A 22,063-nucleotide genomic window follows, 5' to 3' on the forward strand; every position below is an offset into this window, starting at 1 on the left:
GGATTCGGAAAGAAGAACTTACAAGGGTAGATTTTCAGCTTTATAACAAATACTATTTTGGATTCAATAGTTATCCTCATCAGGATGCATGGACCATCACAAACCAATGTGGCAAGCTTCATCATCAAGCTGTGCCATGTTGGGTGGCTCCTCTTTTTAAAAAAAACCCTTAGATGTGTTTGGAGTATGTTTTAGATTGGGCGAGGATTAGGTGAAGTTAATATTAACTTGAAAAGACCATTTCAGTAAATGGTTATGCAGGACTTAATGAATGGGATGATAATGTGCTGCTAGTCCCTGTTCTTTTTTTTCCTTACCATGGATAACACAACTAATAATAAGTACTACGGTAAAGGGTAAAAAAGTGGCAGTCTCTTGACCACTGCACATAAAGAGCTCCATAAAAGAGCTCCTTTTGGAGCCCAAAGTGTATTGCACACCCATCCAACATGGAGCATGACCTGACGATGAAGCATGCAACCCGGGGGGTTGAGAAATCAGTGCATCCCAATAAGGATAACCCTTGGATTCAACATACGGGTGTAAAGGCAAATCTACCTTTAAAAGCTCTTCATTCAGAAATTCGTGCCATTTGAGGATTAATATACGATATGTGTGGAAGTGTAACGGACCAATACAATCCTCTCTCCCCCTTGACTGTTACAATCATTCAACACCCTCCAGCTGGGGCAGCGGAGGGGTAGGCGAATGGCAAAGAAACCTTCAGTTACAGGTTCTTTAGTAGCGAACGACCAAGACGAAAACCTACGATTCTCCTATTGTTAATAAATGACCAATTCTATAGCTGAATACATCGACCCTTGGGAGTCACTTAGAGTCATTTTTGCTCATAAAATTATTTAGCAGAGTAAATGCTTACACCCTAATTAGCCAGGTACTGTAGGGCGTAGCCATAGAGAAGCATTCTCAGTATACCAGTCCTGCTCTTTGAAGTAAGATATTATCTAAAGGCACATCAGCGTATCCGCATTTAGTAGCGGATAACAGGTGCTTCTGTTTCAAGGATGGACAGCAAAGTAATGGTCACAGTTAAAAAAAAAACATGTGTAAATGGGAGTCAACCTGCTTTAAGAATGCAGATGGCTTACAGTGAATACACAGCAGTGAGTATGTATTTGTGCTTAGGGCTAACGTAGGATGGAATAGGAAATCCGTGAAAGGGGACATTAAAAATCCTGCGTGAAGACAAAACTCCAAGTTCACAGGTGTGAGGTTTTTTTGCCTTCAAAAATGCCGCTTATTAGAAAAGCGCAGGTTAAGCATGGTGGTCTATAATTAAACATACCCCTAAAAGTAAATAAATTGTTCTTCATAACATAACAGGGGTATTTACAAAGAGCATAATCACGCCGAAGGAGCCTCCGTCTTGCTATTGATAAATAATGGATGTGTACGGTTACTAAACTCAATGGTACTTGTTTTATCGACTTTGAAAGGCTGTGTGGACCTGAGAGAAAAATAACTCTGTAACCAAGGAGGCGAACATGGAGCCCAAGTGTGGCTTATTAATTCCAGGAGCCGCAAGAGCCCATCATTAAGAAAGCTAAGGCTTAATACTGGTGTGTGGAGATGGCCAACGCCTCCAGAATGATGAATAAAATTAAAATGGGAGTGGTTGACCAGTGTGTATGGGACCAGGAATTCAAATGATGAACAAGTGCTCCCTCTACTGGATTGGCGAGAGGGAAAATGTTTTCGCCAGAGTGGGGAAATAATGGAAAAAGATTGCGGGGTGTGTGAACCTCAGAATGAAGAAAAGGTAAAGTACGGTAGCAAAGTGCTACTCTAACATCCTCAAGAGCTTGGAAGTACTCCGCTCATGAGCGACTTTTTTTGGACCCTCAAGCTTAATATTACTGTCACGGTCAGTACGCAAATATCCAGACCACAGCTGCATACTGAATAAGAGATGTGACTTTTGCAAGAAATGCTTACCTAAAATGCGCATACCACATTTCAGGTTAAGTCAAGCAGGGCTTCTCACCACAGCAGCGACAGCACAAATAACTGCCTAAAGCAACTGTTTTCACAACGACACATTAGCAATTTGTATGCTCAGATAACTTCCAGGAACTTAATACATAACCTTATCTGACATTTAAATTTAACTAGGTCAAAGGCTAGATTATTGTTCGACAAGTAGAATAACAGTTTATGCTGTTGCCGAAACCCTAACATGTGAGTATCCAAAACTACCCTTTAATCGGCACACAACAAGCACTGACAAAACCAATAGGGCTTTCCCTGCGTCCTGACAAAAATCATGGGAGTCAATTAACAAAAACTCCAGGGGTAGCAGAAGTGACATCACACTCTTTTAACCTTTACTTTGACTCATACACACACATACATTCACACTCCTCACATACACTCTCGCCCACAAGCACAAATACAACATACATTTAAAAGCATTTTTACTTACCTTAACTGCCAGATGGTGTCCTATTCCAACTAACTGTACTCCTTTTTATTACACTAAAAATGATTATTATTCACTGTTAGTGTGATTAAAACAGCTAATAAAAAAACAGGAAAGTTGAGTCTCAACCGACGTCCATTAGGACAAGCTCTCCCTGTGTTCTAGGCACTGAATTTTGCCGCCTCCGAGGGTGGGGGTCAAAAGGGTAGTGCCAGGGGTTGCAGGGGGCAAGCACGTGGTCGCAACTGCTCCCCCTAAATGACATCCATGACAAAAATATTTGTAGTAGTGTGCTACAGTAAAAAGGTTTCCAGCTATCGCGTCAAGAATTTTAGATTCTACTAAAGACACAGAGGTGAGGATTATGCTTCTCTTTACTTTACTGAACAAACAGCAAACGTAAAACTTTAAACTACATATCCCATGAGTCTTTAACATGGTCTTGTCGAATCTTCTCTCTTCCATGCCCATACAAGTCCTTGTCACTGAAGCCCTTCCTCTTTCTTTGGCAACTTTAAGTAACCAGAACAAGAGTCCAACATTGTGCATAACATCACCATGAACTCTCCAGCACCTGCGGAACTCCCCAGTAACTGTCGCTGTGGAACTCAAGCGTCAGGGTCTACATCAGGATGTACACCAGGAGCTGGGACGAATCAAACACAGATCCCTCTACGCTATTCAGGTAGATGAAGTATTTGTCCCTGGTGGAGCCAAGAACAACAATTAGCCACATTCTAAAAGGTAAAAAGCCATTAACACTGCAGGATAATTTTTATAAATAACAATCAATATATTTATCAATTGAAATCATCCATTACATGAAATTACATAAGGAACATAACATGAAACGTTTGTTTGGGTAGTATAATCCTCGCATCCGCACCCTTAATAGAATCTACAATTCCTGAAGTTATAGCTAGAAGTGCTTTCATTCTATGGCAGGACCGGAGGATTCGGATTACGCTAGTTCAAAGTTGACTCACCACGCCTGATGCCACATCAACTACTGGTTTATGACAAAACACTTTAAATGTGAAATCCGAATACCAATTGGCCGCGGTTATAATATCTTCCAATCGTGAACAAGAGGAAAATGCCTTAAAAGCCATTGCCCCTCCCACAGAATGAGCCCTAAAGTGGGACACATCAATTCCCCCTTCAGCCAACAACTACTTAATCCAACAGGCTAAAGTCACAGAAGAGACCGGATGGAAAGGTTTCCTCAAAGAAATAAGCAATTGACCAGATACATGACGAGATTCACGAGTACAGTCCTTATATGCCTTAATGCATTGAACCACGCACAATTTCTCATCGTAACGAAAAGCAGGATAAGCTCACACAACGTGATGCAGTCTTGGTACGTTTTGATAGAGAAAATGACACTCCTGATGAAGTAAATACTCTACTTGCAGTAATTAAGGCTCACACGTCTGATACTTGCCTACAGGAAATCAAGCATAAAAGTAACTTCAATTTGGCAGATAACTGCTCGGAGGATAAGTCCTCATCATAGGACTAGTTCCCAAGGAATTGCGGTACCACATTGACATCCCATAAAACCGAATATTTAGGTTGAGCAGGCCTAACCATGAGGATGCCCAAAAGGTGCTTCCAAACCAATGGATGCTCCCCAATTGGTTTGCCCTGCATGTCAGAATGCCTTGTAGATATAGCTGAACAGAAATTATTAATTTGTTCTATATGCCAAACCCTGGGTGGCCAGATCCGAAAGAAAATTTGCTATAATATGAAATTCTGTCCCCAAGGGATCCACACCCCAGTCATCGCACCAATTAACCCATCGCCGCCAGGCTTGTTCATATCGCTTATGAGTAGAGGGAGCCCAGGATTGTCATAAGAAAAACAGTGCTGAATATTAAACTCCTTGCACTTGCCAGCGTCTCCTTAAAGCCTCCACTCCATGAGGGACAACAGACTATCAGAAGATGTGGGATTCCCATTGAATCTGTTTTCCGGTTCGGTAGCCAAACCGGAAAGTTGCATGACAGAGCCATCGGCAAAGAGAACCAGGGCTGATCTTTCCAACAGGGTGTCACCAAAACCACCTCCACCTTTTGCAGTTCTACCTGGGCGAGTACTCTCGTTATCACAGAGAATGGGAAAACGCATATAGCAGATCCCGAGACAATGATTGAAGGAATGCATCCAACCCCACCGCCTGAGGATCTGGCCTCCAACTGAAAAATGTTGGTATTTGCGTATTAAGGTGAGAGGCAAATAGGTCTATCGAGCATGGACACACAAGGCAGAAGTTACCAATAGCTGGAATCGAGCAGAAAGCACAAATTCCATTCAGCCATCACATTTGACTGACATGGAATGTACTTAGTTACTACCAAAATCTGATGTTTAAGGCAATAATGCCCAAAGTCTTCCGCTATCTCTGCCAACATGCAATATCTCATACCTCCCAGGCGATTTAGAACTGAGGACACATTGTCCATTTTATGAAGGATACAGCAATTAACTTTTGGGTGGGGGGATAGGGACCGAAAAGCAAACACCTCACGAACAGTCCAGGCAATTGATGTGATAACTCAAGTCCTCCTGTGACCATCGGTCTCCCATTTCTACAGGACTGTAACATGCTCCCAACCCCCACTCGCTGGAATCCGGTTCAATGGTCACCGCCGGAACAGATGCAAAGATCACACTGCCATTCCACGCATCCATGTGGGACAACCATCAGGAGATCTCGATCTTGGCCACCTACGACCTTCCAAGTATAGCAGACCCTTCTGAAGATGCATGAATTCCAAGCGCTGAAGGGTGCAATAGTGCAGGGGACCCAGGAAAATGATCTGTATCGAAGAGGCCAGAAGGCCCACTGATCGGGCCAAAATCCTCAACAATATAGTTGGCGAGGCAAAGGCTTTCCTCAACTTTTTCTTTATTTAGCACAGTTTGGACATCAGTAGTAGAAGTTGAACTTTGATGAAATCTATCTGAAAACCTAAGAATCCAACAGTTTGGGAAGAAAATGTACTGGATTTCTCGATGTTGAAGACAAAACAGAAATCTTGGAGCAAACTGCATCAACCAGGAGAGGTGGCAAACCACAGTCCCATTGTCTTGGCCCGGCGTCTGACCTCTGAAGCGTCCAACCCTTGTAAAAGGTTATTGAAGATCTTCTTGACTGAAGTCTGCAAAACCTATTTACTCAGATCCTTGACAAATTTACCACCAAACAGCAAACTGTTGGCCAAAGTACCAGCTTCATTGGAGGCCAAATTACACTAGTTTTGGATCCAGACGCATAACAAAAGACCATCTATGTTCCACAGACATGGCGCAATTAGCATTGCCTAACAGACAGATAGCCCTTTGCGCTCATTCCAGAATAACATCAGGGTCCAGGAGAGAGCTGGATTCTTTAGCTAGAACAGCCAGCTCGAGAATTTTTATTAAAAGGGTGGAGAGGTCTAAAAGCTTATCTTGGCAACCGCACCAGACGGAGTCCAGAACCTTCTTAGGATACTTCGCAAATATTTTCAAAAAGGTCGCCAGGCTGGGATCAAAATCAGGAGTATCAGCTACCTTTCCCAAAAGTGAAGGGTGAAGGTACTCTGACCCAAGAGTGCTTTTGACGTCTTATTCAAAGCCTTTGCGCAGTCTATCCTGCATGTAGTGTGCAACCTCCATGCAAGGAACCCACTCTGTGGGACGTGGATAAATAATGTTCTCTTGAGCGAACAAGAGATACCGCCCACTCGGACCTGGAAGATCAGAGGATAGGTGATGGGCTTTGCACTTTCTTAGATGAAGGGAGAATTGCCCTCTGTGAATCCCTTTGCAAGTCCTCCAAATCATAGGAGGCTGATGAAGATTCATAGGAGACCTCCTGTGATTGAGGAGGTATTGAGAAGGCTTCTGACGAACCTTGAGGGGCAGAGTCCCCATATTTGTGGTCAAGCAGAACAGAGGCTGCCATCTGCGCCAATATGTCAGCTGACATATTGGTGTAGATGACAGCCTCCGCGTAGTACGCCACAACTGTTAAGCTGAGGGATGCTGAAAAGGTTCAAAGGGGTGGGAGGGGGGGAATATCCTGAATCAGGTATAAGCAGTTATAGTAAGTGAAGACAGTAATAGAAACTGCCTAGCCAGAATTTAGTAATTGGGGAGGGAGCCACCTGCTGCTGTGAACCTATTTCCCCTAGGCAGGCCATAAAACGATTATTGCAGCCCCGTTGGTCACTCTCTGGGACCAATGCTCTAGCTGGAGAGCGTTGGGCGCATCAAACTGATCCGAAATATAAAATCCCCCTATGCGGTCCAAGGCGCACGTGTGCAACAAAGAGAGGACAACGTCCTCAATGAAATATAGAGACAAAAAGCCTCAGACGGTCTCCCTCCTGCTCCACTTCTGGCGCACTAGGGAGAGGAAGAACCCTAAGATTGCACAAATGCAGAAACACCGGGCACGCACAAATTTAACACAAAGCAAACATCATATATTGACAATGTATGGTAAAATAATGAGCACTTAGCTTTGACTGCTGCCGCAGCAAAGAAAGAAGAAGGACTTCAGTGTCGATTTATGGAAGGGATACAATTGGACAAGACTGTTTTAAAGGCTCATGGGATATGTAGTTTAAAGTTGTATGTATTTTGATTGGCAGCTGTTTGTTTAGCAAAGTAAAGAGAAGCATAATCCGAAGCCTCCGATCCTGCTATAGAATGGTGGATACCCACACAAAAGGAAGTTTTTCTGCATACACTGCGTCTATAAGATAAAGAGTGATGATTCAGAGTGCTTCGGAGATGCAAAACAGTCCATTAAGCACTGTAATTCTAGCACTCCATAAGAAGCAGAACAATGGGCCAGATAGTCAATAGCATGAGGTGTGAGAGAAATACTCTTCTGGGTGAAGTGAAAGCCCACTCTGTATTTTTTTTTTTTAACTGGTAACAAAAGGCAATCCAGACAATTAGGGTACTTTCTTGCTATCCCATTTGGAGGGGGCAGCGCCCACTACCCTTGACAAATTACTAATTTACTTGTTAAGAAGAAAGGAGAAAGGCACACACACTGCATAGCTCAAATTCTCTGCATTAGAGCTCATGAAGGATCTTGATATCTGGCTATTTTGTGTTCGACTAAGTACCAGAGTACATTTCAACAAGCATAAGTGGATGGAAGAGAAAGAGATGGCCATTGCAATGGTCTCTCCACGCAATGACTTCAGAGAACAAGGACTTACCTGTGGCATAACGGTTGTAGTCACAGACCCTCACACTTAAAGTTGAGTGTTCTAGTCCAGGTGTGGCTATGGTCATTTTCCTACTTTAATTTGTTTTCAACCTTAAAAAGTTTAAGGTTCATAATGAAAGGTGATCTCGCTCTTTAAATTTACAAATACATTTTTGTTTTCAATTTGTCAAAAAATATCAAATTCTAAGTATATCATTCACCAAAGTCTAAAAAAAAAAGTCTCTCTCCCTCTTTCTCTCGGTTTCTCTTTTTTAATCTCTCTAACCCACTCACAGACCCAACTCACACCCTTATGCACCCGCTCACAGGCCCAATCAGAAACTCACACACCCACTGACACACCCACTCAGACCCACTCGCACCCACTCACAGCCCAACTCAGACCCTTATGCACCCACTCAAAGACCCACTGAAACCTTCATGCACCCACTCAGACCCACACATGAACTGACACACCCACTAAGACACTGATGCACCATCTCTCACACCAAGACAGATTCTTACCCCCAGAGACACCCTCTCACACTAAGAGACACGCTGCGGCCTACTCCTGCCATGCAAGGGGAAAGGGCTGTGCGCAGCGTGAGGTTTGGTGCTTAGGGCGTTGCTTTCTGGGCCTGGCCAAGGCCAGACCCTCCAGCCCATTGCCACACATGCGACGGCGGTGGTGGTTGAATTAACATATAGTAATGAAATTAACTTTAGGTAAAAAAAAAAAAAATTTGCACAAATTACAGCACTCATGACATTATTGATAATGTTACTGTAACATGCAGTAAGATTATTGATCAGATAACTGTGCTTGGCAGGGGCAAGAGTTATAGTTACCTAAGATAACTAAGTATAACTGGTGAATTTTTATAGTTTGGTACGTTTAAAATGTGATCCCAACTATAACATCCCTGTAACCTTTGATATTTTAGGTGAACTTCCATTTAAAAAAAAATCTATTTCTTAACTATAACGTGCCTGTACCCTTTGTTTTTTCAGTATAAATTGTTAAATGGTTTTGTTATGACACCATTGTGAGCAGTAAGAGACCTGGGCCTGCATGACATATGGGAAGCGCTGTCCCCGTTTGTGCCAAAGCGCATCTTTAAATGGACACAGACTGGGATAGCATGCCATAATGCAGTAAATACATTTGCCTCCGCACAGCTACAAACTCATACCTGCCAGAGGGGCAGTGCATTAGCGAAAGCCTTATACTAGAAGAGGCCAGTCGGACCTCCACTGTGCTTACAGTAGCTAGGCCTGCTTTTAAAAGGGTGTAAGAGGTCCCCCTGCACAAGGGTGCAGTGAGTGACAACACCCAACTGCAGAGGGGTGTCCCTAGGACTCCTTGTCCCTTCAAAAGAAGTGACCTTATTTAGGAGTACAAGAAATCTGTAGCCACTACGAAAATACCAACATGCACTGATGGTACTAACACCCATCTTGAGCCCCTGCTGCAGTTACTGCAATACTGCCCCAGTTCTGTTTTTTTCCTTTTATTAGCCACAACCTTCCACAATGTAGCAATCCACTTCTTTTGTTGGCTGTATTAGATGCAATGACATCTTATGTGCAACAGGCCATTCTATGGTGCCAAATATGGCAGACGCAGGCTAGTGCAGCTCCAGAGACCTGCCCGGGAGACCAGATTATCCTGCAGACAAGGCCAGGAAATTCGCCCTGCTCGGCTACAGCTGTGGGAGGTGACCGGGGGGGACCTGAGAGAGCCCTCAGAGTCCCTCATGGTTGGCCCCCGACGCCTGGAATTTGGTCGGCTGAGGACAAGAGTGGTGCGACCTACGCAGCCTGGGTAGCAGTTTGGAGGACGTCCCTGCCCGGCTCTCCCATGGGGTGACTAACTCTTCCAGTGGATAACCGTCAGCCCCGGCGGTCGGGCACATGTGAGCTGCGGCGGTGTCTCCTTTCGGCAGCGATCGAGTGGGCTCTGTGACACTCCAGTGAGTGAGGGCACATAGTCCAGGTCAGGTCCTGCACTTGGGGGAGGGAGGCAGAATGGAGAGCCTGCAATGTCTGGTGATCCCTGTTCTGGAGACACCCGGCCACACTTTCAGACCCTCCTGAAGTTAGGATGAATGTTTGGTCGAACAGATGTTTCATGGTGGACCTAATAGTTGGGGTTTATAAAGTGCTGGTTTGCCTGCCATGGGATGCTCTGCCAAACTGGGTGGGTGCCAGGCCGCACGTTAGCTAGATGATGACAACACCATACCTTTATAAGATAGTGACAAAATGTTAGAGGTTTGGGTCGCGCTCAAAAGAGGAAAGGGGTGACAGCCTGACTACATCACCGTAAAGCATCTATTGCCTAATTTATCAATACCAGAGGTGGCCCGGCTTCGATTAAAGTGGAGAGGCCAAGTAATAGCCACCACCTACTCTGGGTTTGCCAGAGGTTCTGCCATCTGGATTAGAGCACACCAAAATAGACACCCTTGGTAGATATGCCTTCGCACTGGGAGAGTTCGATGGAGTGCCGTTGGTACTAGGGAGTATACATTGCCCCAACATATACCAAGGTGTCTCTTTGCAGCACCTTTCCGCAACACTGGGAGAATGGGCACAATTTCCGTGTGTGATAGGAGGGGATTTTAACCACTCCTGGTGGCCCACCGCCCTAGGTCCTGCACCCACCCCTGCAACCCAACCACGCAACCTCGGCATTATCCTCGACCCCTCCCTCTCCATGACACAGCAAATCAATGCTCTAACCTCCTCTTGCTTCCACACACTCCGCACTCTAAAAAAAATCCTTCAAATGGATCCCCCCAGAAACCAGAAAGACAGTCACCCATGCACACATCAGCAGCAGACTGGACTACGGCAACGCCCTCTACGCCGGCACCATACTCAAACGCAAACTCCAAAGAATCCAGAACACAGCCGCGCGCCTCGTCCTTGGCCTCCCCCGCCACGAACGAATCTCACCACACCTCAAATCCCTTCACTGGCTACCCATAGACAAGAGAATCACATTCAAGATCCTCATCCACGCACACAAATCCCTCCACAACACCGGCCCAACCTACCTCAATGAAAGGGTAAACTTCCACACTCCCACACGCAACCTCCGATCAGCCGTCCTCGCCCTAGCCGCAGTCCCCCGCATCCAGCACACCGCCACAGGAGGCAGGTCTTTCTCCTACCTCACCCCCAAAACCTGGATCTCCCTCCCAACCGACCTTCGCAAAACCAAAGACCTACTGGTTTTCAGAAAGAACCTCAAGACTTGGCTGTTCGAACAGTGACCCTCCCAGTTCCACCCCCCCAGCGCCCTGAGACCCTCACGGGTGAGTAGCGCGCTCTACAAATTTCTTTGATTGATTGATTGAGTGTTGCATCCACCGCTGCCTAACACCAACTCTTTAAAGCAAGCACAGGTGCTCATAGCCTGGTCTGTACATCGGGATCTAGCAGACGTATGAGAACACAACATGAGGGAATACTCTTTTCTCCCCACAGCACGGCTTACACACCTGATAGGACTGCATCCTATGCCCAACCAAATCGACGAGGCGTTTCAGACAAAACATACTTAGCTAAGACCTTTTCAGATCAGAACCGTCTGGATTTGACACTCCAAAGGGGCTGCGTCCCTACGCCAATCCCTACTTGGCGTATGCAACCGACCCATCGTGAGGATGCGTCCTTTGGTAGCACTGTGAACACTGCCATAACTGAGTACTTCACTATAAACGATGGTGCCGCCTCGACAAAAATAGTGGAAGGTGATGCATTTAAGGTAGTTATTAGGAGGGTAGCCATTAAAACCATACTAGGGACTATGACCAAGTTGCTACAAGACTTTACAGGTATAGAGAACCAAATGGGTAGCTTAGAGCGAGAATTGATCGAGGATGCTATCATTACACCTGCACTGCTGGCAGCTAAAAAATGATTTGCAGAACTTGAGCAACTGCGGGTTTATGACTACAAAACCTATAGACACTGGACACATGTAGACTGAGATAATGTAGGGACCTTATTAGCGCGTATGATACAACCTCCCCGGGCCCCTAACTCGATCCTTCAGGTGATATCGCAATCTGGTCTGTTGTGCGCTACTCAGTTAGAGGTGAATCGGGCATTCCAACAGTATTGCAGGCCCTTGTCACCTCCTCCCCAATCCTCATGGACCTCCGACTCCCACGTCTGTCCAGAGCGGATTGTACGCAATTGGATGGGCCCGTAACGGAAAAAGAGGTACGTCAAGCTGTAAGGGAGATGCCACGCATTAAGTCCCTGGGTATTGATGGGCTGCCAATCGAATTCTACTCTACATTTGCATCACCGATAATCCCAAAGTTGGTTACAATGTGCAAAACGGCACTAGAGCAAAGGGAGCTCCCTGTAACCTTGAGGCAAGCGCTAGTCAGTTCTTTATCAAAAACAGGTCGAGCACCTGAATTGATTGACACTGATCAATGTGGTTTTATACCCTGCAGGAGCACTTCCTTAAACATTTGCCGTCTGTAACAGGTGATGGAGGTAATGTGGGCAGCCTACCCAAGGACTGGATGCTCTTTGCTAGGGTTGCAGCAGGCATTTGATTCGCGAGATTGGGAGTATCTATTTGCCATTCTTAGGAAATTTAGCATACCGTCTGGTTACATAAGATGGGTTAAAGTACTGTACTCCCCCCACCCCCTCCCCCCACCGGCCAGAGCGAAGACGGGTGAACACATCTCACCAATCTATCAGATATCCTGGGGCATCCAACAGGGCTGCCCGCTGACCCCATTACTTTCTGCTCTAGCAATGGGAACCCTTGTCCAAAAGTTGAGGCAGGAGGGAGACAACTGGGGGATCCCTGATTGGTGTGAGGGGCGGATATACATTGTGTCCTGGGGATTACATGCTGTTATATGTACGTGACATGGGTAGAGAACATGAACTAATAAGCCACACCCTTTAACAATTTGGTGTTCTCAGGCCTGAAAGTAAACCATTCAAAGTCACTTGCGTTTTAATTTCAAGAGGGGCTACTCACCTCTGCCAACGTCCCAATGGGTGTACTGGAGATCCCCGTGGCTCAACACATTCAGATATCTAGGGGTACAAAATTAGCACTCCCCTGACGATTAACTGGAAGGTAATTTGAACAAAGCTATAACAACATTAATATCACAGATCAAATTTTGGACTTCCCTGTCAGTGGCTGGACGCTTGGCACTAGCCAAGATTTTGATGCTTGCTAGGTTATTGTACTTTTTGTGAATCTCCCAGTTTGAGTACCAAGATCGATTTTCAAAACACTGAAAATCTTACTGACAGCATTAGTATGGGGCATCAGTCTTCGTATATTACAGTTGCCCACATGGAAGGGAGGGATGGGTGCGCCTGACTTTCACACATACTGCATTGCAGCACAATTGTAATGGCTGGTCTACTGGTTAGCGGGAATAAATCCCCAGGAGATCAACTATACACAAATGTGATTAGAAAGTAGAGAACTACAATCACTCCTGCTGCCAGAAAAACTGCACCACACAAAGCAGCTACCCCTGTTGTTGCAAAATGTGCTGTGGAACTGGCTCACGGCGCTCAGGTTTACCAAGACTACAACACCATACGCACTCAACATTCCCGTGTGGCTTTCCCACCCCAGTTGGGGTGCTCTCTATGATAAGGCCGAGGCAACTGGATGAGAGTGGATTCTCGACCTGGGGTGGGGGGGGGGGGGGGGGGGGGGTGAATCTCTCCATAGAGGTCACCTCCTCTCCCATAGGAAGTTTATCACCCAAATTCAACTTCCAGGTAACCAATTCCTAACACAGGCCAATCTGTCAAATCATATACGCCACCAATGGTCCACCTCTGGGGAGGGACCCCAGACATTCCCTAGTACAGACACTTTATGATATGGGGTCAGGGAGGCATCTAATTAAATGACTAGACAAAGTACAACGTTCCCATCCATGTATATCACTCCCCCCCCCCTCCCCCTTGCGGGAAAGATGGGAGGCAGACTTAGCGTGCCCCTTGCATGATAAGGAATGGAAATTCCTTACAGAACATGCATCCTATATTCCCAGCAAAGCACGATTCAAATGTATCCAGTTTGCAATCTTCCTTAGGGCCTACTTGACTCCACAAAGGGTACACTCCCTATTTCCAACCACAAAGTCCACCTGTTCCTGGTGCCCTATAGTAGAGTCAGATTTTCTCCACATGGGCCTGTCTGCCCCCAAGACATTACTGGAATAGAATCTGCAACACACTTTGTGAGATAACAGAGTTCTCCTGTGGTATTCGGCAGACCATTGCATATTGTATCTGTAGCCCAGGCCAGGGAAAGCGGGAATGGCTACTAGATTTGTCAACCTAGCACTTATACTAGCCAAACGGTTAATTACAATTCACTGGAAATCCCCTTGCTCCACCGTCAGACCAGACAGAGAACGGAGTTACTCTGTTGGGGAAGGCAGAGTGCACAGCCTTGCACAGAGAGGAATACAGAGGCCTGAGGAAAAGCCCCATTTCAGCAGATTGGGAAATGTTAATAGAAAACCTCGACAGAATGGATTAGAGGACACCCAAGTGACTACAGAGGGCACAGGCACCAACCGGGCCAATTGACCTGTGAAGTGCACAACAAGCAGATCCTATCCTTACCTCATGCCACGCCAATACAAAGTGCTGAGCGGAGGGGCTGTCCCCTTGCTGCTGTCTCCCATCCCCCCCACACCACCCTGATCCAAAATGACAGATATTGCAGCAATATTAACATGAGCACAGAGCAGGTAAAGGGCTGTTTAATGCAACCTTAATTAGTACCAGACACTGAGGTAGGTATCCATGCCAGGGATTGTAATGTACCCAAACAGAAATGAGAAAATAGTTGACCTGTCCTTTGATGCATATTGATACATAAGGACAGAATACTGGTGTACCTTTATCTTGTAGGCTATTTAATAACATGGGAGCAATGATTTGCAGTTAACCAGATACCGGCCACTACTACATATAAAATAACAAATAACTTTAGATTGCTGTTGGCTTAGATGCAAAGAACAAAATGATAGTAGAACTACCTTAGCCAATGATTTATGTAATCACTCTTAACTCACTCTATTGCTTAAGCAATGTTAACTGACAACTATGTATAACTAAACGTGCGATAAAACTATGAAGGCATATATATCTACCTTTGACTGGTACGTAGTTACGTCGTGAATACAATGTTATGTCTGTTCTATAACATGTTAATAAAAATATGTTTGGGAAAAAATGGTGATAAGACACAGCTTGCACTTTGAAGAAGTAGGTAAAAGGAATAAAATAGAACATTAAGATTTTCTAATCAATTAAAGATCCTGGCAACGTCTATCACAATGTTCAAACAAAGGCAACACTAGACGTAACATTTCCAATGAAACTGAGTTAAAAGAATGAAAGATTCATCATTAGAAGAGTTGATTCAATGGCATGGATCAATCACTTCCATGCGATTGAAGAGTAAAAAAACAAACCACTGCCCACCTTCAATTTCAACCTAAACTAATACATGTTATGTATTAAGTAGTTAAATGGCCACAGAAACATTCTTTAGTTAACCTGATACTTTTCATATAATACAGCATGTCGGGAATTTTCACACAACACAACAAAATAACAAGCATTTGAAATGCAGTAGGTCTCACATTTGCTTGAGTTAGAGCTATTGGCACTGTGAATTCATAACTGGAATTTTCTTGCCACATAAATTGGCCAACCCTGCCTCACAATCTTGTCCTTTCCTGCCATATAATTCCAGTGGCCCTGCATATAACTAAAGCACTTCCATTTACTTTCTTTCTCTAGCTGCAGAAAAAAAATGAAAATGTTGCCATTTAGCATCCTAATTGAAATCTGCCATGCCAACAGAATCCCACTTTCACCATCCCATCATCAGAGTTGCTGGCTGACTAACACAATTCCCCCAAAAAAGACACACGACAGCTACAGCGGAGAAATAAACTAGAATGGTCACCCAAACATATCAAGAGTGTTCAAATAGTCATAGTGTAATAAAGATGTTAAATTGGCCTGAATCATGGTCATAATTGTAATAAGTAAAGATTATTATTATTAAATATATAAAATTATATAAACCTTTATCTGACATTACAAACAAGGTCTTTAAAACAAAACTTCTCCCAGCTGTAAAACAAAATTTCCAGCCATGAGAAAGCTTGACAAAGACACTGCCTGGTTATTATTCTGGGGTCCCCACTAACCTAGTGTGGGGACCCAGAGATAACGTAGACAGAGCATGTTTTTGTGATAGTTTTGGTGGTGGTCCCATTGTCCTAGGACCACCAAAAGGCTCAGTTATGAGCAAAAATGTTTTGTAAAAGTAGTGCCCTGCAAAGCACAATGGGGCAAGTTTCCATGCCACAAATGCTTTAGTATGTTGATATGATTAATGTTTAGAGAAGCCCCAAGTGGAAACCACAATGTAAATAGCTGTAAAAAAAATATAATAATAATAATACTACAAAAAATAAAAAGTTTAAAAAAATAACACACAGAAAAAGAAAAAAGGCAATAAATAATGCAGTGTAACCATGTAATTAGCCCCTAGAGAACATAGTGCAATATACATTTTCAGGGGTAGCAGGCCTGTTACAAACAAGGCCCTTAAATCACAAGCTATTCCCAGCTGTAAAACAAATGTTCCAGCCTTGGGAGTTATTATTTTGGACCTCCCACTAACAGTGAGGGGAGCTAGAGATGACAAAGACAGAAAGAGCAAATTGTGGTCAATGTTTTGAAGGTGGTCCCATAGTCTTAGGACCACCACAGAACGGGAGAAAGTAATGTTTTGTAACCATATATGTAGCCAATGGAGGACATAATGAATTACACATTTTCAAGGCTAGAAGGCCTAATGCAATGCTATTACAAATAAGGCCCATAAAACAAAACTTCTCCCAGCTGTAAAACTAAAGTTCCAGCCTTCAGAGACAAATATAGTGTGGGGACCCTGAGATGATGTGGACATAAAGAGCACATTGTGGTCAATATTTTTGAAGGTGGTCCCATTGTCACAGGACCACCACAGGCTGAATTATGAGCAAAAATATTTTGCAAATGAATGCCCTACAAAGCATCATGGGGTGAGTTTCCCAGAGTGCAAAGAATATTGTAGTATCAGCGCTCTCACTGTGCGGGAGAGCCGCTTTCGCTTCAAGGATTTCTGTTTTAAGGAAACTATTTACCAATTTCAAGTGTTTTAAGGGGAGAGCCACAAGAAATGACTGATTAGGTAGCTATGAACAATGTGACCAGTGCTCCAATACTGCCGTTCGAGTTCACGCTGTTGTGCCCTTTTGCGCTGTGAGCGCCATGGCCACCATGCAGCACGAAGCTGAGAGGTAAAAAAAAATTGTTTGCCCACTCTGAAGTGTATCGGCAATCGTGCAATCATCCACGTAACAGGGGCAGTCTGCAAGGCGGTCACAAAACTGCCCCAAGGTGGGACAAACGTAAAGCAATTACCATTTATGACAACAGATTTTTGAAAGGCGAGCCCACGAACGAGTGAAGGTGATGGGCAGGAGGTGGGTATGGTTGAAAGCCTACAATACTCACAACAGGTCAAAGAGATTGCGCGTTCGACCTAAAAAAGAAACCAATAGTAATATTGGGTTGTAATTTAATATACATTGTACTAATCAGTCAAACTTTATTAGGCAAAAAACCCATCAATGGGCAATATTAATACAAATTACACACACAGCCCATCTAAAAAATACAAGTAAGCAATTACGTACCAAATAAAATCTCAGTATAAAAGATGCAAAACTCTGTTCAGTATTAGAAGTGCAATAAATATCCCAAATACCAGAACATAATTGTGAGGAAAATTCAGCTGAGCCCTATTAGCATTATCTTTTCCTGATACTTAAGGACCCTCTAATGTTACTGATCTGATCATGACAAACCCCCGGCTAATTGCCGCGATGGAGTAATCTAAAGCCCTTCTTGTAGGAATTGAAACTTAATGGATGCAGAAAAGGAACTAAGAAACAAGATCTCATGGATGTATAAAGTGTGCAAAAAGCATAAAGTGCAATGTGTTTGCCTTGATATATTACCACAAGGGCAAGGCACTAGATTTTTTAAGGCAGTAATTGCAGCTCTAAAGATATTTTTAAGCAGAGGGGCCCACAGGTCAATATTTTCTCTGAACATGTCTAAAGGGACTCCATCAAGCCGCGGGGCTTTCCTGCACTGGCTGTGCTTGATGGTAACAGCAACATCCTTAACAGTGATGGACTGTCTAGACTAGAGAGCCAAATGTCGATCTTTACCAGAAGGTATCCCAATGTCCTGAAGAGTACTCGCATGATTAGATTTAAATACTTGCATGAACTGGGTGACCCAGGACACCGCATGGATTAGACATTCTGACCATCATTACGAGTCTGGCACTTCTAGGACTGCTAGATGTGATGGTCCGATAGCCACATTATGACCGTGGTGAAAGTGCCACAGTCTGACCACCGGCACCACCACTTTTTCACCAGCCACGGCCTGGCGGTGCCAGCAGTCTTAATCCGCCAGGGTAGCTACCCTGGCGATTACGCCCCCGGTGTCCGCCAGTCTTTGCATTGCGGTTCCACTGTCAAGCAAATACTAGTGGAGATGGGGTGCACTTGGCATCGGCAGTGCAGGGGCCCCCCTGGGCATCCCTGTTGTGCTGATCATTGCCTGAACTATACCCAGTGAAAAGCGCGACGGGTACTCTCACACCTGATGCACTGTAACATTGCCGTCGACTTGATTACGAGCCAACATCAGTGTTGTGGGTAGTTTCTGGCTGGGTCAGCAAGCAGAAATCCTGTTTCCGCCCAGCGGGTAACTCGTAATAGGGCAAGCAGGCAGGAGACCAAACTGGAAGTTTTCAGATCTAATGAGACCCTCTATGTTAGAGGAAGGACTTCTGGAAATAATGGACTGTTCAAAACCTCTCAAAATAGCCTGGCATCCTTCAAGTTCCTAGAAGCTAACAGGTCAAACCATGCCTCATTTATAAGTTCAACCTTCAACATACCTTTATGAGCTTTACATGCTACAATGATATATTCCCTATTTGTTTGGCACAGTGTTTAAGGCCGCCGTTAGCTGTTCATGTGATTTTGAGCAAGCTGCACTGAACCATTCGTGTTGAAGTGTAATGGATGAAGAACGTTACACAGAAAGCGCCTGAGAAATAGCTAAGCAGACAAAGCCCTCTATTATAGAGGAAGTGACAATAGCCGATGTCTGACACATATATTGCACCCAAATTTTCAGAAACTTTATTTTCAAAAAAACGTTTCGGGTTAACATGCTCCCATTTCATTCTGAGGCCTTTGCTGGAGCTAAAAGTAAAGAGGCCACTTCCAACCAGGGCTTAATTTTGCATTAGCTGCTTTAATAAAATATAACTAGAGGGTTATGATCACTTGAGCAAACAGGGGAGATTTTAAATCAAGAAGTAAAAAACTAAATGAATGTGAAATTAAAATAAAATCAACAGTGCTATGTTTGTTACCGCCAGTAAAAGTTGGGTATGACTTTGGGGTGACCATGGTACAGTCACTCACAAACACTAAATACTTAGAGTATATGATATTGTTTAGGGCATCCACATAATTAACAGTGACTGAAATGTGCCAATGCCTGGCTGTCTGAATTCTCCAAACCACAGACCCCTGACCTGCTAAATTCACGCAACTTATAACTGAAATCACACGCCAAAGTAGGCAATGCGAACGATTTTTAAAACTCATATTTTCAATTGTATACTCTAACTTAGCCACACCATTGGCACAACGATGATAAAGAAAAAAAAAAAAAAAAAAAAAGAAAACACTGTTAGAAATTTACAACTAAAAGAACAACTGTACCCAGCTGCATCAGAAATAATAACTGAAGCAAAGGGGATGAACCAATGGGCTTAACTTTTAAGTCACAAAACATAATAGAAATTACAGTGGCCAAGTCTCCTTGCCCTCCTACAAACTGATGATAATGCAGGGTTACAGAAAGAAAGAAACCCACCAATGTGAAAATCGTTCCGGACCAAGTTCTCTCGTAGAGAGATTAGATCAAACTTTTTAATACAATACATGCAATCTTTGCTGGATACCTTACAGTGAACACCAGCAATGGTTCGAGATAATAAATGACTAATTTTGACAACACAGGTTGGTCTGAGTAATAGACTTGGACTTAATCTTAGTTTAACTTTAAGGCCTGGACTCGAAACCATGCTTATAGAAGAATTGCATCCTGTAATACAGGGGAAAAGGGGACCCAGAACAGGCAACCATTAACACCAGCCATTTTCATGCAAGTTATGAAGGGGAGAAAAGTGATTCCACAGAGGAATCGATGAGGCCTGGGATGGAGCAGCAGAAATTAACCTCACCCCGCCGGGTGCCTTCTTCCACCCTACCCAGAGGTAGGAAGGTGTTTATAAAAGAATCCCAGATGGAGAGTTCCAATTCGTCCTTGGGCATCAGCCAACTGTTTCAAAGCTACACTCTTTTTGGCATGGTTACCCCCACTTTTTGCCTATCAGTGTGTTTAGACTGTTTTCAATGGGATCCTGCTAATCCGGATCCCAGTGATAGAGCTCTCTCCTCTAAATTTGGTTGCTTTGGTAACTTTCACACACCTGGCACACTGGTGTACCCCTGTAAGTCCAGAGTATACAACTGAGTGCTGGGTCCTCCATTTCAATATTCAAACCAGTTTTTCTGATTCTCTGAGGCCTAGGGGGTTGGTCCTCAAGACCCGAGCACCAATTACATCAGTAGTTACCAATCGGGGGGGGGGGGGGGGGTGTGGGTGTGTGTGGGTCGCTATCCTGGCCTTAGAGATACTGGGGGATGTAATCCCACACAGCAACAATTAGCAAAAAAAAATGCAGGCAGTATTACATCCCCTGTACACACTGTAGACATGATTGCAGCAGGTGCACTGGGCCTTTGGAAAGCAAAGGGCTCACAGCACCCTAATATATGTAGTAGTGTTTCTAGCCAATTATGTTTTGCCTGGTGCATTTTCTTTTTTATTAATCTTGCATTTAGTGTGGATCATGAACTGCAAACAAGCAATCCTGAAATGATCTCATAATCCTGGCCCATGTAATTACCCATGCCCTCTCCACCTCCCCAATTTTTGCCACAAGTTTTGGAGTTAACCCCCCGACTTCACAATTTTTGGTTAGGAGGGGCTCAGCATAAAAAGGGTTGAAGACCTCTAATCTAGAATGGAGCACAGGACCAATATCACCCACACTGCTGCATTTGATCAAAAACAGTGACACCTCCATACATTCTGTGCAACACATCCAAAGCAGAGGAGGATGAAAATAGCTAACACCATCTAGGCAGCCACTGAGTAACAACTGGCTTTCTCCAAAGCACCCCTACGTCCAGGAGCATTCACAGATTAACAGTTATTCGTACAGCATTTTACAGCTCCTTCACGTAAGTTACCAATAAAAATCAGTGACTCGCTGACATCCATAATTGGAATAAACCTAGTGTTGATATGTACATGGTATATTGTACGTAACTGAAAAAGCAATTCAGTGATCACAATATGAATACCACATACTAGGATATTGCATTGCAAATAATTATAAATCAGGTTGCTTCTCAAAAAACTGAAATCCCCCATCCCCGCTCTACCTTTACCACCTGGAGTGGACAATAATGAAAACCCAGTAAAACTGTGAAAAGAATGGTGCGAGGCACATAAGGGCCATATGTACGAACACATTTTCCCATTGACAGAGAATGGGAAAAACCCTTTGCTACATCTGGCCCTAAGTCACATGAAACATTACATGATCCAGAATTATAAACACTTTGCGAGAACATATCATGTACAAGATAACTGTTTTATGTGCTACAGCTAGGTCTTGTAAAGTCAAAGTGTTATGGGCTTGATTCCGCAAAGCTATTTACATTTTGGCTCGCAGGTGCAGGAGTTCAGTTTGTAATCAAAATGATTTACGTGCATGAAGATTTTTGTGGGAATAAAACTACTTACAGAGAAAGGAAGTAAATTAGACTTATTTTTGTTTGAAAACGTCACTACCTAACGTATTAATATAAATATATATATTTTCAGCCTTGAGAAAGGAGTTTCCACAACATATGAATTCACTTTTATTCTACAAGAAATAAGAAAAAGCCTCTTAAGTTCATTTCCAAATGCTTTGCATATGTGTAATAGAACAGTGAATTATTAGTTCAACCCACGTTTAAGCTGTGCTGGTAAGCTATGACACTGGTCGGTAACTCTTGTGGATGAATTCACCTAGCAACAGGCCAGAACCTATTTACACAGTCAGTCAAAACGTGCCCAGTGACGCAACCATA

At 43.9% G+C, this 22,063-nt stretch overlaps 1 protein-coding gene across 2 annotated transcripts in view; it reads right to left on the reverse strand.

Annotated features, from left to right (window-relative positions):
• The window catches only part of STX5 (syntaxin 5), a 135,162-nt gene that overhangs the window by 111,217 nt on the left and 1,882 nt on the right, over nucleotides 1-22,063 (reverse strand). The window contains exon 2 of one of the 2 annotated variants that reach the window (XM_069207168.1): nucleotides 12,685-12,743. The exons of the other annotated variant lie outside the window; for it this stretch is intronic. The gene's annotated coding sequence lies outside the window, so the exon portion shown is untranslated. The remainder of the gene's footprint in view (nucleotides 1-12,684; nucleotides 12,744-22,063) is intronic. 2 annotated transcript variants of the gene reach the window in all.

The sequence above is a fragment of the Pleurodeles waltl genome, chromosome 9 (assembly GCF_031143425.1).
Source record: "Pleurodeles waltl isolate 20211129_DDA chromosome 9, aPleWal1.hap1.20221129, whole genome shotgun sequence".
Classification (NCBI taxonomy): Eukaryota; Metazoa; Chordata; class Amphibia; order Caudata; family Salamandridae; genus Pleurodeles; species Pleurodeles waltl.